The 15,982-nt window shown below is 35.8% G+C and overlaps 1 long non-coding RNA gene across 5 annotated transcripts in view; it reads right to left on the bottom strand.

Annotated features, from left to right (window-relative positions):
• LOC114016668 (uncharacterized) overlaps nt 1-15,982 on the bottom strand; it is a 267,129-nt gene that overhangs the window by 143,329 nt on the left and 107,818 nt on the right. For all 5 annotated transcript variants that reach the window (XR_003561281.2, XR_008734499.1, XR_008734500.1 and 2 more), the window contains one exon: nt 13,574-13,635. This is a non-coding gene — a long non-coding RNA (uncharacterized LOC114016668). The remainder of the gene's footprint in view (nt 1-13,573; nt 13,636-15,982) is intronic.

The following is a 15,982-nucleotide window of genomic DNA, read 5'->3' on the forward strand; positions in this document are numbered from 1 at the left end:
TGCCACACTCTCTTCTCTTCAGAATTTGGAAAAAGATCCTTTTTCCTGATTCAAATGAGAAACCTCTTCTTGCTCTGATACTAAGAAGTGAGAGGACTTATCACCATAACAGACCCACGTCAGAAGGCTCTGTGAAGAGTGAAGGAGTAGTGGGGTTTGCAATTAAGGACTAATAGAGTAAAGAGCTGGGAACTTATGACCCACAACTTCATTCATAGCCATACCCAGCTCTGGTAGACCAGACTGTTTCTGAAAAGACATTTGATAGATCCCATATTCATGTAACACCAACAAATGATTTTTTTTTAAAGTATTTCTATCAAAATTACCCTTTATCCATAAAGGTGGGGTGAGTTCATTATGGTTTCTCTTCAGCTATAGACCTGCTAACTTTTATGAGATAACTTGAAAAATTCATGATGGTGGTGGGTGATTCTTTGGAATTTCAAGGAATAGTTAGGTTGCCTCATTTTCTCTTTATTGTATGGAATGAATCATCCTTTTTGAAGTCAAACAACTCTACCAATTTAAATGGGAGGTTCTCCAGAGGTCCACTTTCCATTCCCTGGAAAAATGTAAATGGTTGCAGGTGAAATAACTGCATGATCTCTGCTGCTAATGTGTAATCAGTTGCTTCTAGGAGTGCCATGCAAACTGGTCTTGGCTACCATCTGATACTTTGAAAGTGAAGTCCCCTATGACTTTAGATGATAGCTTGTCTGTGAAGGTGACAACCTTCTCACAGACCTAATAGACTGGTTATCCCAAACTGCAAGCTTTCTGGAGAATATGTACTGTACAGGTTTTTTTGCTCCCTTCTCTTTTACTCTGCCAGATTTGCTTTTTTTTTTACAGTTACTACTAGAAAAAACAAGATCAGGCAGATGTCAGTGCTTTTGGTGCTTCTTGTCATCTCATTTGAGATGGTGGCCAACATTATCTGGCCAACTGCCAGTCCTACAACTGTGCCCATAACTACTGCCTCTATCATGAAAGTCACTTTCTCCTGGAAGTAGAATAGACTTCTATACAGGATTCTCTATAAAGCGCATGCAGCTTCTTTGACTTCTTATACAGAGAGACAGCCCACAGAAGATCCTGGAATCCTCTGAATATTACAGGTTACCTGAAGAAACCTTTGTTTTACTTAGGGAGAGGATGGCTGGCAGAAACCTTAAGGTACCTTAAGTTCTCCAACCCCAACTCTCCTGACAAAAGCAGGATCATTATGATTATGCCACTCTTGACAGACGTTTGCCTTACCTGTTAAAAGACTTGTAATGATGGTGACTTCATAAATCCAGCAACTTTCCATCCTAGCTGCCAGCAAGATCCTCTTTCTTGCTAACCAAGAATGTTTCTTGCTTTAATTTAAGCCTATTATTTCTTAACCTTGGTCTTATCAGCGGCAAGCAACAAAGAACAACTATTTCGCAACTTGCTGAATATAATCCAGAATACTGTTTTTCTCACAACAGCACGATATCATTCAGTTTGCAATCCATCATACTCACCACTTCATTTTCTGAAAAACTTCTGTCTAACCTTAAGAAGAAAATATTTAAATCCATGATACACAATACATACCTAACACCTACAGGCTGCCATGGTGTCTAATGAAAAGCTAAACACCAAAATGTGACATATTTGGAAAATGGCTGATTGGGTGTGCTGAACCCCACTTATTTTGTGACATTAGTAGGGAGACCAGGACAAATGAATATAGCTTTTTCCAAAGGCATGATTTCAGTGCCAAAAGAAGGACAAAAAATGCAAAAGTTAATATAGTGTAACTATTTATAGATGCTACTAGCAATTTGGGTTCTTGCAGGATAAGTATGCTAGTGCCACAAGCCAGCATGGTACCACCAGTTTTGAATACTTGAAAACATGATGAATCATTCTTTTTCTCTTTAATTACCACAGAGCCTTCAGTAATCAGAGACAATTTAATCTGAATCATATAGAGTAGTATAACAGTAAATTATGAATGTTGATTGAACATCAGAAAATATAATAATTGATTTTAAAGTCACATATAACAAACTAGTGGGTAAGTTCACCTCATATTTCTTCCAACCTGTTACTCGCATTCAAGGCACAGCACCCATTTGACTATATGATGTTTCAGTTTTGAAGTTTAATATGACAGACCTTCTAGCCTGTTGCTAGGTAAGTTAAATCAGTATCATAAAACATTAAAAATCAGTATCTCATTTTCAGACTGAATTTGGCCAATGTTAGTGTCCATCCATTGGATCCTGTTATGTCTTTTGTCTGCTAGATTAAGGGGCTGCCTACCATCAGAAATCTCTTATTCAGAAAGCAACTATTAAAAATGGATGGACCTGAACACTAAAGGCTTTTTTGTAACCACAGCTTGTGTCAAAGCTATCACCATTTTATATGTGAGTATGCGTAGAGTGGCAAGAGGAGTAAAGCTATGCTCAGAAGTCAGTTTTATGGTGTATTCTCCCAAAGAGCTGCAAAACAGAAGTACAACATAAATAGTTTAGAAATGCTGAATTATGTTTTCCCAATTCTTCTCTATCCCCTTACCTGAAAGGTCATGTTACGTCTAAATCAGATTCAAAATTAATTCTCAGCAGAAAAGTTTAATAAATGTTACTTGCAGAGGGACAAAAAACTTGACAAGTTTCTCACAGTGTGTAGCAAGTATAGAGCTTTTGTTTGTGTAAAGTGTTACAGTAAATGGCAATAATAATTATAAACTGTAAACCACAGTGCATTATCTCCTCTATTTGAATTCCCTATGGAAAAATTTAAGAACATATTCATATTTCACACCTTCCTGAACACAAAGGCCAGGATGCCAATAAACTACACAAAATAATAATAATCAGAGAATTTAAGACATAAAATATTGCCCTGCTAAGAGCAAATAAATGTTGTCTTACTAATTATTATATATTCAGATATATTTGTTTTTCTCATCTGCCTCTCTAGGCATTGGATCCTGGAAGCGCCTCAAAGATCCAATAAATTTTTCTGTGTTAAGAAAACCAAATGTTCTCTCCACTTAGCTTCTAAAACACTGGAATTTTCTACATCATTTTTCAGTCAAATTGATATTATAGAAAACTTATCATAACAATGAGAATACAAAAGCATAAAAAGATCTAATAAAATTAGTGATGTAATTCACAATGGATGTAAATCAGCAGAGTTTCACAGAGGGCAATGGTAGTAGTCTGGTTTACCCCCTTAAATGACTAAAATCTCACCGATCATTGCTGTTTAGATGGATCACAGTTTAAATGAACAAGTGTTGCAGTACAGCTTCTGTAGAATATATGGACAGTTGTTTCAGAAATTATGTTTTGGATTATATTCAAATTATATTTGAAAATATTAATACATGTTACAAAGCCTAATTTGTATAACAAAACCCACTAGCCTACTCTATCATCAGCCTTACAGAAATATCTCATCAGATAAGGAAACTGATCTTGAAGTTCTATACGCTATTGCACAGTCAAAAATTTAATGCAAGCAAATCCAGGTTTAATACGAACCAGGCAAACTTTAGTTAATGAGCAACAATGCACCAAAAATATTTAATTTACTTGTTGTTTCTCACCACTTACTGTTCCTCACTACTACCCGTTTATGATAGTTTGAGAACGGCCAAGGACAATATATCGCTGCATCCAGCTAATATGAACCTTATTATTCATGACGTATATTTTTTTCTTATAATAAATAATACAACAATATGTTTCCTAATTGTAACAAAAATATATTCCAAAGCAGTTGGTGGCTATGTTCCATGTTTTTCTCCTGATCTCTCTCTGAAACAAAAGGCTGTCAGATTTTCCTTCTCTTGGTCATATTTTGCCACATTCATTTCACACGTCACTTACATTCTCTTCCTTCAGTCCTTTCTCTTTTTCACTGCCACCCCCATTATTGATGGAGTCTTAGGTCCCTATATTTTTCCTGCAGCAAGTCTGTAATCAACACCTAATTTTTTACAGTGTATTTATCTGCCAGGTGAGTGATAAAAGTAATGCATTCTCCACACTCTTCTAAGATACGTAGCTAGGTTGCACTTGAAGAAAACAGATTACTTAGTATAACTTCTCCAAGGTAATAATACATACTTTCTTAAAACTGTAAATAAAATGATAGCCCTAAAAGCTGAGTTTGGACCTTTGTCTATTAAAGCTTTCTTATAGCTTGCTCATGAAGATGGTCAACCAAAGCAAAACTTCTGTCATGATCTATTAATAGAGAATAAGGATTAATGAAGGATTATGTCATAATGAGTCTGCCTGCAGAGTTGCTTCAGTTCTTGTCCTTTACTGCCAAAATACAGTTCTCATTTCCAACAAACAAAGTCTATCTGAGAGAAAGCACAGAGCCCCTTTAGAACTGGAAAGTCCTGTGCATAATAATGAATGACTAACTCTTCTTTTGCCAAAGCGCTTCAGCACTTTCAATGTCATAGGTCAAAGCAGTGATTCAGAGGGGGCCTGATCCTTATCTAAGCTTTTGCAATGAAATTAGAATGCACTGTATCCTTATTAAAGAAATGTTTGTTCCACCATCAATGAAATGAAAAGAAAGTGGCTCAAAGCAGTTTTGCAAATCACGGCAATAAACTGCTCGAGTTAACTGCTTTATTACAAATATTTAATTATTCTCTATGTTAAAGATCATGCATTTGTAAAGTTGAAATTAATAGCATACACGATAACCTATTTGGATTTGTATGTGTCTCAGAGGGTATTTTGTCAAATGGATTGATGCTAGTAGCCTTCTCATTGAAAATGTAAAAAAAAAAATAAAATCACACATTTGCAGAAACTACTTCAGTTTCAGCAACACAAACAATAAAAACAAAATAGGATTTTTCTTAAATAAATTATTTAAACATTTCTTAATATTTGCACACAAAGCTCCCTACATACTCTCAATAGATACTGCATAAACATTTATATACATAAAAAAGTTGGTCATATTATGCACAGCTATTGCATTAATATACACAGCTACTGTAGTAATTACCTGCATGCTAAAGAAGCAAATTTTTTCTATTAAAGTTTTAGCTGCTAAACTCTTAATGGTTGAATTTAACTATGCTGAACAAAATCTGTCAACGCAACCCACTTTTCTTTAAAACATTTAAAGCAATATGGAAGACTCGTAAATATACAACAGTGATTTAAATAATTAATTAGAAGTCAGATAACACTAAGGAAAAATAAGTGAAAAAAATGAGACCATTACATTAGTCACTGAAAAGAGAAAGGCCAAATTCATATTTGATTTGTGCTTGTTAAACTAGCTACAACAAAACAACAGAAAAAATATAAAGTTACACCTGATCTAGATTAAGTTTCAAATAGAATGTAACCAAAGAGTATATTAGGATTGAAAAGCAGAATACTAATCTCTAAAATTAGAAAATTGATCAACTGGGATATGCATCAGAGAGATTCATCAAAGCTTTGCAACAGCCTATCTCCATTTACTGTTTAGATACAGCTAATCTACATCATTAAATTGACCATTCAGTAACTGAAAATCTGCCATGTAGGTCCCGACTTTTCATAGAGGCTTTTAAATATGTATTCGGTAACTACAAAGTACTGAATATATTTTCAGTCTTTTTATACTAAGATTTACAACTAATGACCTTAAGCAATGTCATGCATGTAAAACAAAATTATGAGACCACCCTGGTTTGAGCAGAATTAAGGTATAGAATCATATTTCATTCTTATTCAAATTTAGTAGGATAGAACAAAAAAAATCCATAGTAATATAGCTAAACCTATTTCATAGTTTTACTTTGTAAAACATGCCTCTTCACTTGTATTTTGCTATTACAGGCTCAATATAAGTAGACAATTATCTAAGCTTAATGCCAAGAATGATAATGCATTGAGCACATGCAAAATCCTTGTGCAACATCAACTACAGCCTGCAGGGATAAAACATTTATCAGTTGCTCCTTAGAGCACTAGTGGTTTGAAAATTTGGCTGCCCATGCCGACATTTAGTGAAATCATAGTTTTAGCTTCATTCAGAACCCAACACAGTAAAGCCTGATACCAGGATGACTCTGTTGGCAATCTGCCTCCCCGTACCCACATGCACTGCAGGCTACTTTCTGTCCCACTACTTCCCATGAAAGAAGTCCTTTTACTTAACTGCAGTAGTTGGCACAGTGCCCCTTTCATGGACCAAACTAACCGTCATCTTGGATGTAACAAATTAGTACATTCTCAGAATAATAATAAGTATGGACATGAAAACACTATTGTTTTTACTTGGAAATGAAGTAACTACATTTTAGCTGGGTGACTTTTTCAGTTCAGCACCACAGGCAAAAATAAATCTTATAAAAAGAAGGGACAATTACAGCAGAGATGAGAAACAGGCTTTTGCTGTGGGTTCAGAACTAAGAGAGCTTCTTCTCATACTGCCTGAATATACTGTAAAATAAAATTTTTAGTATCAAACAATTTGTTCCTTTGAAAAAGAATTGCTGTAGGTTTTTGTACTTGATCTACAACTGATAGAGATTTTTTTGCCTGTAAAGTACAGAAATGCTTAAGTAAGCACTATTAACATCACAATGAAATATTTTACAAAATACACTGAAAACATTAAATATAGAATAATGGAAGAACGAGACTCAAGCTAAGCATGGAAGTATGACTGTGTATTTTCTAATTGTAAAACACAAACTTAGGTAATGTGAAAGATAGCTTTAATGACAAATAAATATTTCTAAAGCATTGCATACTTGCCATTTTATCTGGGAGCTGTGATTATAATAAAAATGCATTTTTTTCTCCTCAAGCTCTGCACATTTAATTGCACATCAGATCTTTTAAAGACAGTATCACAGAACACATTTTATATTGCCATTTTAAACTGTTGATGAAAGTAAATTCACATTATTGTTCCTGGCACACTAGCACAGATGTCCTAGACCAAGTTCTCTGAAAAGTACAGATAATTAAAACTTTCCTGTATCATAGTCCAAGACAGTGGCAGCTTTCTTGTCAAACTATGATATGGAACATTAATAGGGATTTGAATAACAAGTGCATCCCTTACCGTGTAACTCCTTAGCAGCAGATAAGACTAAATTAGTGTGAAGTGCTGACAAATATGAGATATTAAAACAAATATTTGTTGTAAATATGCTAAACATATTTCCATTTTATTCCACGTTCCGTTTGTGAAAAAAATATTCAACATGTATCAAACATAATTATAAAATACTGAGTTTGAGACAGTTCAAATAATATAAGGTATTTTATGTAAAAATGTAACAATTTTACTAAACTTTCTGGTTCAAATGAGTCCAAGAATATCTCATTATAAATGGAGACAGTCCTGAAAAAGCAATCAAGCATGACTAAAAAGATCACTCTTTTACACAAAAAAATAGCCTTCTTATTTTACCCTTTGTTGGAAAGACATTTGGCCAGCCACAGGGGAAATACATAATCTACTTTTATATTCAAATAATATATTTCAAAATTCTATGCATACCAGGACCTTAAAACAATTCTGGGTGGAATATATAAGACATGGGTTTATGTGATCCTAATAACTGAATTGCTGACATGGGCTGACAATTACTTGGGGGGCTTTGTTTGTTTGTTTCTCTCACTCTAAAGCATGTGTACATTAGTTATTTCTAATGTGACTTTGAAGGAAAACACCAATGAAACACTAATAAGATATACAGGGAGATCCTGGTTAGAGAAATAGAAGTATTACATACAAGTACACCCATTTTCATGGAGATGTTGATTATTACAGCTACCTTAATTCTGAAGCTTAATACTGATCAAAGCAGCATTCCACCACAAATGTCACATATAAGAAGTACATCTTTTCATTTAAAATATACAAACCTCACCATTAGTGCATCCTTTTAATTTTTACATTCATATAAGATATTAAAATAAAGAGTATTGACGGTGATTTGCTTTCAGCATCGGAAGGACTAATGAAACAACATCTCAGTTTTTAAGGATACTAATATGTCAGTGGTTCTGGAGGAAAATTGTTTTTCAAGGCGATACTGCCAGGGTAAGAGTCAGGGAGGAGAGATGCAATTGATGTTTTTCACTTTAAACAAGACTACTGTTATTCAGTTTCTCAATACCCAGGATTATGAAGATCAGAGTACTATACACCCCAGAAGAGGAAAAGCTTAGAGCAATTATAGTTCCCTTCTCAGTATTGTAGCATTCCCTGTTGGTTTTCAACAAATAAGCAGTCTACACACATCTTGCTTCATGACTGCCTGAGGTTCCTGCTAAAGCTCACAAATGTAAAAAAAGGAAGAGGGAATTGAATTAATGCAACATCAACATTTTCAGCCCTGAATTTTATCACTAGTGAAGAGTTAAAGTTTTCTTGTCTTAGCTGGATATGTTCCCCACTTACGCCTTTGCCAAGAAATAGCAAAGTTACAATATCAGGGCAAAGGACTGAGGAGTGAAATGTCAGTGTGACTTGCACATTCATAGCTTTCTCTGGGTCTTTTCAGCTTATACAGCAGAGCAGGATGAATATTTGTGCTAACTACACATTTCAGTACAAAGAACCCAATTCAGAGGAAAAAAAAACCCTCGTACCATTTATGGCGACTGTGCACTTTACAAAATACAATTATAAATGGTTTATTCATACATAGGGAAGAGCCTCTATAACTGTTGTGTAAGCGACCTGCCCCTTGTCGGGTTTGATGAGCCTGATCCAAAGCCCAGTGAGGGTGAGGAAAGAACTTGCGTTGACTTCAGCTGACAGGCTCCAGTCTCCTTCACAAATATTTCACATTTAAAAACCAAGAACTGTGTAACAAAGTTGGAATACATGATGTATATTGTACATAAAAGCTGTTACTGAGATTTAAACACCTGAGCTAAAGTTGTATATGACATCACTGCCTGGATTTACAGGTCAGGATGAAGAGAATTGGAATGAAAACAATTCTTAGGTATTTTGCACTCAAGCAGTATTTTAAAAATAGCAGCTACTGTCTTATGAAGACAACAACTTTGTATGGATCATAGTTATACATACAAAGTGCTATATTTGTTTATTCTTTCTCTACTCCTGTATCCAGCAAGCACTAAAAATTTCTCACAAAGACTCCTAAAAAAGCAAACTAATATAGCTATACATCCATGGCAGCTAATAGCACAGGCAGCTAATTAATTATGTACTTACATGTGCAACTAGCTATTAATGCAAATTATATGAACAGTTGAGCGCATACTTGGTGCACACAAATTGCCCAATATGTTAAAAGTCTTACCCAAAGTAAAAAAATGTCCTATCTAACAATTACTTTGAGCTTATATATCTTCAGGACCTATAGATCCAATTACACCTCTCACACACAAATGACATGCCTATAAGCCATATTCATGACAACCATACTTTTATATTATTCCAGATACACGATACAGAAGAAAAGTTTTTATACAAATCTAGCAAATTGGGTTTTATTTTAATAAAAGGAAAACTATTCTGACATTTTATGTCTTAAGTACCATTTTAAAACTTAAGATGCATAAAAGGCATAAAGATGTGAAGAAGAAAATTAAAATACATTTCTTCAATTATGTAACACTGTGGCTCTTTCTCCTTGCCACTATTTCACTCATACGTTAGAAGTGCAATAAAAAGGTGGTGTATGAAACCCTGCATTAATTTTCTCTGATTATGTCGTCAACTTTTCAAAGAGTTAACAGGAAGAGCTGGTCACTGTGCCCCCTCCAGGTTGCAGCTCCACTGCAGCCTCTAACCAAAGGCAAGGGCAGCACAAAACATTGCTTGCCGTCTCTTTGTTGAGCATCACTATTTTAAATGCATTCATAATAACGAAACCAAACTATTTTCAGCCCAAATATTAGGATCTTCAAGGTTTCAAAGGGAACATATTAAAATAAAGATAACTGGATCTTTTCATTGAAAGGTCTACAAAAGTTTGAAAAAGTTAAAAGGACACCGTTTTCTCTTGAATCATACTACTAGTTAGATTCAATGCCAGATACATAGTTAAGTCTGTCCTAACTCTACCTCATACCTACAAAAGAATCAAAAAAAGCTTATTTTATTATTAATAAAATCTGAGTTTGGAAGCATGACCTAAGGTGGACATCTAAGCATCCCCAGATGGTAGTGCAATTCTAATATTGTAAGTAATTTGGAGGGTAATGGCTTAACACCAATTAGAATTGCATTGTACTTCTTTGTAATGATTGTTGACTTGATATTTGAGATATGATAATTGCATATGAATGTCAACTTTACATGCATAGCTTGTGTTTCAATCTTTATCCTTTAAATAGATGAGGTAAATATAAATCAAAGACAGAATATTTTATGACCACTTTGAGCATGAATATCTTATCTCTTATCATATAGATAACAAGAACTTGCAAGTTCACCAGAAAGTCAGAAACAAGGCACATATTCCCTTACTTATTTATGTGAATAGCCAGTATCCAGAATCTGAGATAGAACATAGCTGCACAGTTCAGGAAAGGAACAGAAGAGCATGTACGGTAGAATCACAAGAGGCTATGAAAAGGAAGGAGAGTTGTGTACACCTTGATATAGAATTTAGGAATTAATATCTTAGTTTTTTCCAGAGATTCACAAAAGAAGATCTAATTCAACCTGCATTATCCAAAGGACCTGAGTTCAACCTAGCGTTTGATCAAAATTATTTAATATGCAACTAACTATAATTTTATTCTGGGATTTGTTCCTAGTACTAAGGTCTAGAAGTATAGACCAACCTTGCTAACTGTTCGGTTTTAGCAATAAGGAATACATGCATACCTTCAAATTTGACATTAGATGTAATTGCTACAATGTCCGAGCACCTTGTCTGCAGGGGCAGTATTAGAAAATGTTTAATTTTGAACCTTCTTGATAAGAAAAATTTGTCTTTGCCTCACCTCAAAAAGTCCCAGGGAAACAAGTACTAGCTCTCCACTGAGAGTAAGACAAAAAATGCCAATCTTTCCACACCAAAAGAGTCTGACTCAGTTCTAGCTGCCCAGAAGAACAGAGTAGCTGGAACTGCAACCTTATAAACAAAGTCTCTATAAAAACTTCCCTAAAAAAAAAAATAAAAATCACTTAAAGCTGCTTAACCAATGCATCCATTGCAAAAATACAACTTCTGTAGTGTTACTCCTGGCAGGTTGAAGGATGGACACTATGTCACAGGTCTTGATCATTCATGATCAACAGGAACCAGTATACAACTCAGCTAATCAAGATCCATCTTTTTTCTACAGCATGACAAGAAATAAGGCTGAAAAAGGATACAGTTACTTTGCTTCAAGATAAAGCATTTGAAGTTTTATGAATAATTATATTTTTTATGTATACCTACACACCACAGCTGTGCATGGCAAAGAGACCCAGCAAACCCAGTATATCCAAATATATGAATCACAAACAGCTGTAACACTGCCCACTGTGTCTTTACAGGCAGGTCCTTGCCTCTACACCCAGTTTCAGCAGACTCAGGGACTTTGATTTACAAGTAACTTTGCCCAGTCCCCAGGAAATTCTTCCTTCTGTTGCCTTGAAGGCATCACTGAATGCTGTGTGCTCCTCCCTGCCATCTTAGAGCCTCTGTGCGAGCTGCAGGCTTTCAGCTCTACAATGGCCACCTTTGCTGTCCCCTCCTGCAAACTTTGGTATCTCCTACTCCTTGAGCAGGGTCTGTAGCTCACAAGGGAAAGTGTTGCGCCCCATTCCCCCCATGGGACTCATCTCACCCCATCCTCTGAAGGTATATATAAAAAATTATGAAGAGAAGCAAAACATTCAACAGTCACTATCACCTTCATACTTCAATTCATTCAACAAAAAAAGGGATCTATTACAGGAAAAAATAATGTACTTAATGTTTTAAATTCATATTTTTTCAGTATATGCGGATTTTCTACCTTAAAAAAAATAATCGGTCTTTTTAAAACAGTATGGCTACATTTAATTCTGAAAAAGCATTAAATATCCAAGCTGATAAACAGCCTTTTTACAACCACTAAGTGAAAAATAACTTATTTGCTCTGCTCTATTCCAAACCATAACACCAAATGATTGAGGTGTAGGAAAAGAAGGGAATTGTAAAACCATACCAAAAAATACACAAGTACTATTTCTTTTCCTTCAATCTATTAGTTGAGAATGCAATTCTAAACCAAAATCACACTTCCCCACTGGAAAGCCATTCCCCCTCACCCTGAACAAGTATTTAGCAAAAAGAATGGCATTAAAAAGAAATTAAAACCAATAGAGCTTATGGGGGCAGGCAATGACCTGTGTTCAATGAGTCTTCAGTTTTAAAAAGGAGTTTCACAAAGTGCAAATAGCAGCACTTTATCTTCATTTAACTGCTAACAGGACAGCATTCATTCCTGACAGAAGGCCGAGGAAACTGAGGCCTGGATTCACTGATTCACCAAACTGTGCCCATCACAAGCCTCTGTGGAAAGAACTGGTTTTATGATCCCTGTTTCAGTTCTGATTTCTGGAAATGGCTGAGAGTAGCTTGGTTCCTTCCCTCCCTGTTAGCCCACAGTTCAGAGAAGCCTCTGTGATGACTCCTTAACCGTGGTCCTAACACCAAATCCACCAAATGCAACTTGAACGTTGCCATTTATTTCAGTGGGTACTTGAACAAATCTTGTATCTGTAGCAGCAAAACATCAGCAGGAAGACTACAATCTTTTCCTCTGCTTTATTTTCTATATTTCTATATGAAATAATGCAAAGGGGTTGAATATGATGCCACTGCTATGAACTTTATGTCAACTCTTAACTCCCCTCTCAAATTTCAGTAAATTGCTTCCCAGCCCCAAGAATTGCACAGGGTTACAGGAGGTCTTAGCATCTGCATATCATCTTGCATGTCCCTTCAAGTAAAATGAATCTGCAATTGGATTTGCCTTTTTTATTTTATAGTAGGTTGTTTGGAAATTATCAGCATTCTGCCTGATTTATAAATACAAAGCCAAAATGCCCACAAAAATAGTGTCTGCTCATATATACTGAGGCAATGTTTGATGTTCTTCCACTCCAGAGCAGAAAAGAATTGATTTTCAAAAACCTTATTTACACTGACGAGTGGTCAAGTGAGACTTCAGGCCAATGCAGATGTATTTGCAAAACACATTTACAAGAGGAAATGCTTTTGGTTATCACTGCTCTGAAGTTTTCGTAAGAAAAGTCTGTAGAGAGATATTCTCCAGTGTTAATATATGTTACCAGCTTTTACTCAAGGGCAGCGCTGAAAAACCAACATGTAGAGATGGATTTTTTTGAAATTTTTTTTAGGGTAAACAATCACCCATGTACACAAGCAGAGTAGTTTAACCATCTTGTCCTCCACTAGGTGGATACGGAGCCACTTTTCCAATAAAAACCCAAGAAAATGTTAATAGCACTTTTCTGGGTTTATACTTGCAGGTAATATTGCAATAAACTGACCTGAAGCATGACTATTTTTCTTAAAAAAAAACACCACAAAACCAAACAAACTCACTTTGTGTTGCCTGTGCTGACTCATCCAGTTGACTTGGCATATTCTCCATATCAGCTGCACACCTTTTTAAAAATAAACAAAACAAAAATTAATGGGCAGTCTTCTAGTCAGTGACTGGTTTTATACACTGCCTCCTAGCAATAACAACTTGTACTTGTTTCATATGTTTCATAGAGGGAACTCAAAGGAACAGATTACAATTACACCTCATCCTTCCTAAGAAGCAGAAAAATTGGAGCAGCAGATGCTCAGCAACCTTGAGAAAAAGATCTCTTTGCAGGCTACTTACAGAAAGCAGCGATAAAAACATATGATTTGACCCTCCCTTTCCTTTTCTAACACTATAGCTGCAGAGCCTTCTGATGAAGGAAGAAAGAATGTTCGCATTTCTCACAAATTTAGGATTTCTTCAGATATTAGTGTTAGTTGGGAAAAATCTTATTTCTTAACCCTTACATTATGGATAATTAATTCTTCTTTTCCTCCTCCCTAATTTTCCATCAGCACCACCCATTTAGTAACAGATAATTCTGTGCCTTTCTTCTTTTGACTACCATTGCTGCAATGCTGAAGAGAATGAGTGAGGGGAGGAGTAAATTAGAAAGAGTCAGAAATGAAAAGGGAGGGTTTGTATGAGGGAAGAGATGAAGAACAAGCAGAGGTCAAAGCAAAGAAGAAAGAAAACAGGAGAAAAATAAAAGAATAGAAAGCAAGAGAAGCAGAGAAGAGGCTTACATACTTCTGGGAGACTTCAAAATGTTCTGGAGAGGTAAACTCATAATTCCCTTAATGTTTGTTTATACATCACATCGCTTATCCTTCACACCACCTACCTCCAGCAGGCTGAAGGAGCTTTAGGATGGGAGTATTGTGCCTCAGGGACTTTTATTTATATTACTATGTCTAGACAGGACAAAAAAATACCACTGTACAAGATCTAGCCCAGCTGAGCTCCAGTCATAATTTCAGATCTCTGGATACAGTAAGGTACAAATAAATATTATTTATGTTCCAATATTAGTACAAACTTCTAATGAAAATATGAGCACAGCAGTACAGTGGAGCTGTACTGCAGGAGGTGTCTGAAGTTTCTAGGTGAAGAGGACCAGCAAGATTTGTAAGAGAGCAGTGGCCAAGAGCTCTGCTCATATCCAACTCCTTCATGGAATCTTTCAGTCCCAGATATGGCCTGGGCCACTCTTTTCTGGTAGAAGTTACTAAGGGCACTCTGCAAAGTTTAATTTTTTTTATTATTTTTTTTTTCAGATCAGACGAGGTAAAGGCCCAAGCCTCCTTGTGCCAAATGAAAAAAATTGTCTTGCTCACTTAAAGTACTAAGTAATTGGAAGGAAAAAGGGATGGAATCATGCTCAGACAAGAAATGAAGGCTAAACCACTTCCATTCTTGGGTTTGCTGCCCCCTGACTGAAGCATTAAGGAAAACATGTGTCATGTGTTTTGCAGTTTTCAGCCTTATTTATGTAAATTGACAAAAATCCCATCCAGTCAACAGCTCTACATCAGTTTATTCTAGAGTAAAAATGTAATCTTTAGTGCCTGATTTGACGGCTGTTGGCCATCTTGAAGTTGAACACATCTGAAAATCAGGCAATGAATGTCACGCATCAGGCTTGCAAGATCAATGGACATTAAACAAACGCCTTTGTTATTCAAGTCTGATAAAGTGGAGATAACATTAGATGGTATGACTGAAGGATTGTATGTTCTTGCAATAACCACATGTAGTACTGATGCCTTCATTCCTGACAGCTTGGGCTACATGTATCTTTGCTCTGATCCAGTACAGCCATTCTTCTGCTAGCTTTATGCTTTAGAGATTTACTGGGGGAGTGGGATATAAAAAAGAAATAAAATGCCTGTAGACAGAGAATATTTCTATAATACTGCATCAAACATCCTCTTTGGTTCTTAAAGTGGCATACGTAAATAGAGGTTTTGAAACTCTTCCTCAAAGAGGTTCAAAAACGTATGTTACTGACATACATTCTTGTTTTATATATGCTCTGCACCAGTCTCATTGTAAAAGACTGCCATATACGTTGAAGACTATTTAGGATGGAACTTGGCATGTCCAAGATCACAGTCCCAAGCCTCTGCAGAACAGTGTCAGGGTCCCATGTGGAGATGTTCATAGGTCACACCTATAATGGATCAGCATGGAAGCAGTGTGGAACTCGCACTGATCAGTAAACACTTATATGCATATAATTCTGTTTTAAAAAGAAAATTCAAAAGCCCTCTGATTTTAAACGGACCACTGGTTCTGTTCAAAGTTCAGAACATAATGTTCTGGGATGATATATAGGTCCAGCAGATCTATTTACGTATAGATTAAAATGTAACTAAACCAAAGAGGTAAGATGGCCCTACCATGCCTCCCCAGTTTTC

This window comes from Falco cherrug, chromosome 11 (genome assembly GCF_023634085.1).
Source record: "Falco cherrug isolate bFalChe1 chromosome 11, bFalChe1.pri, whole genome shotgun sequence".
NCBI classification, from domain to species: domain Eukaryota; kingdom Metazoa; phylum Chordata; class Aves; order Falconiformes; family Falconidae; genus Falco; species Falco cherrug.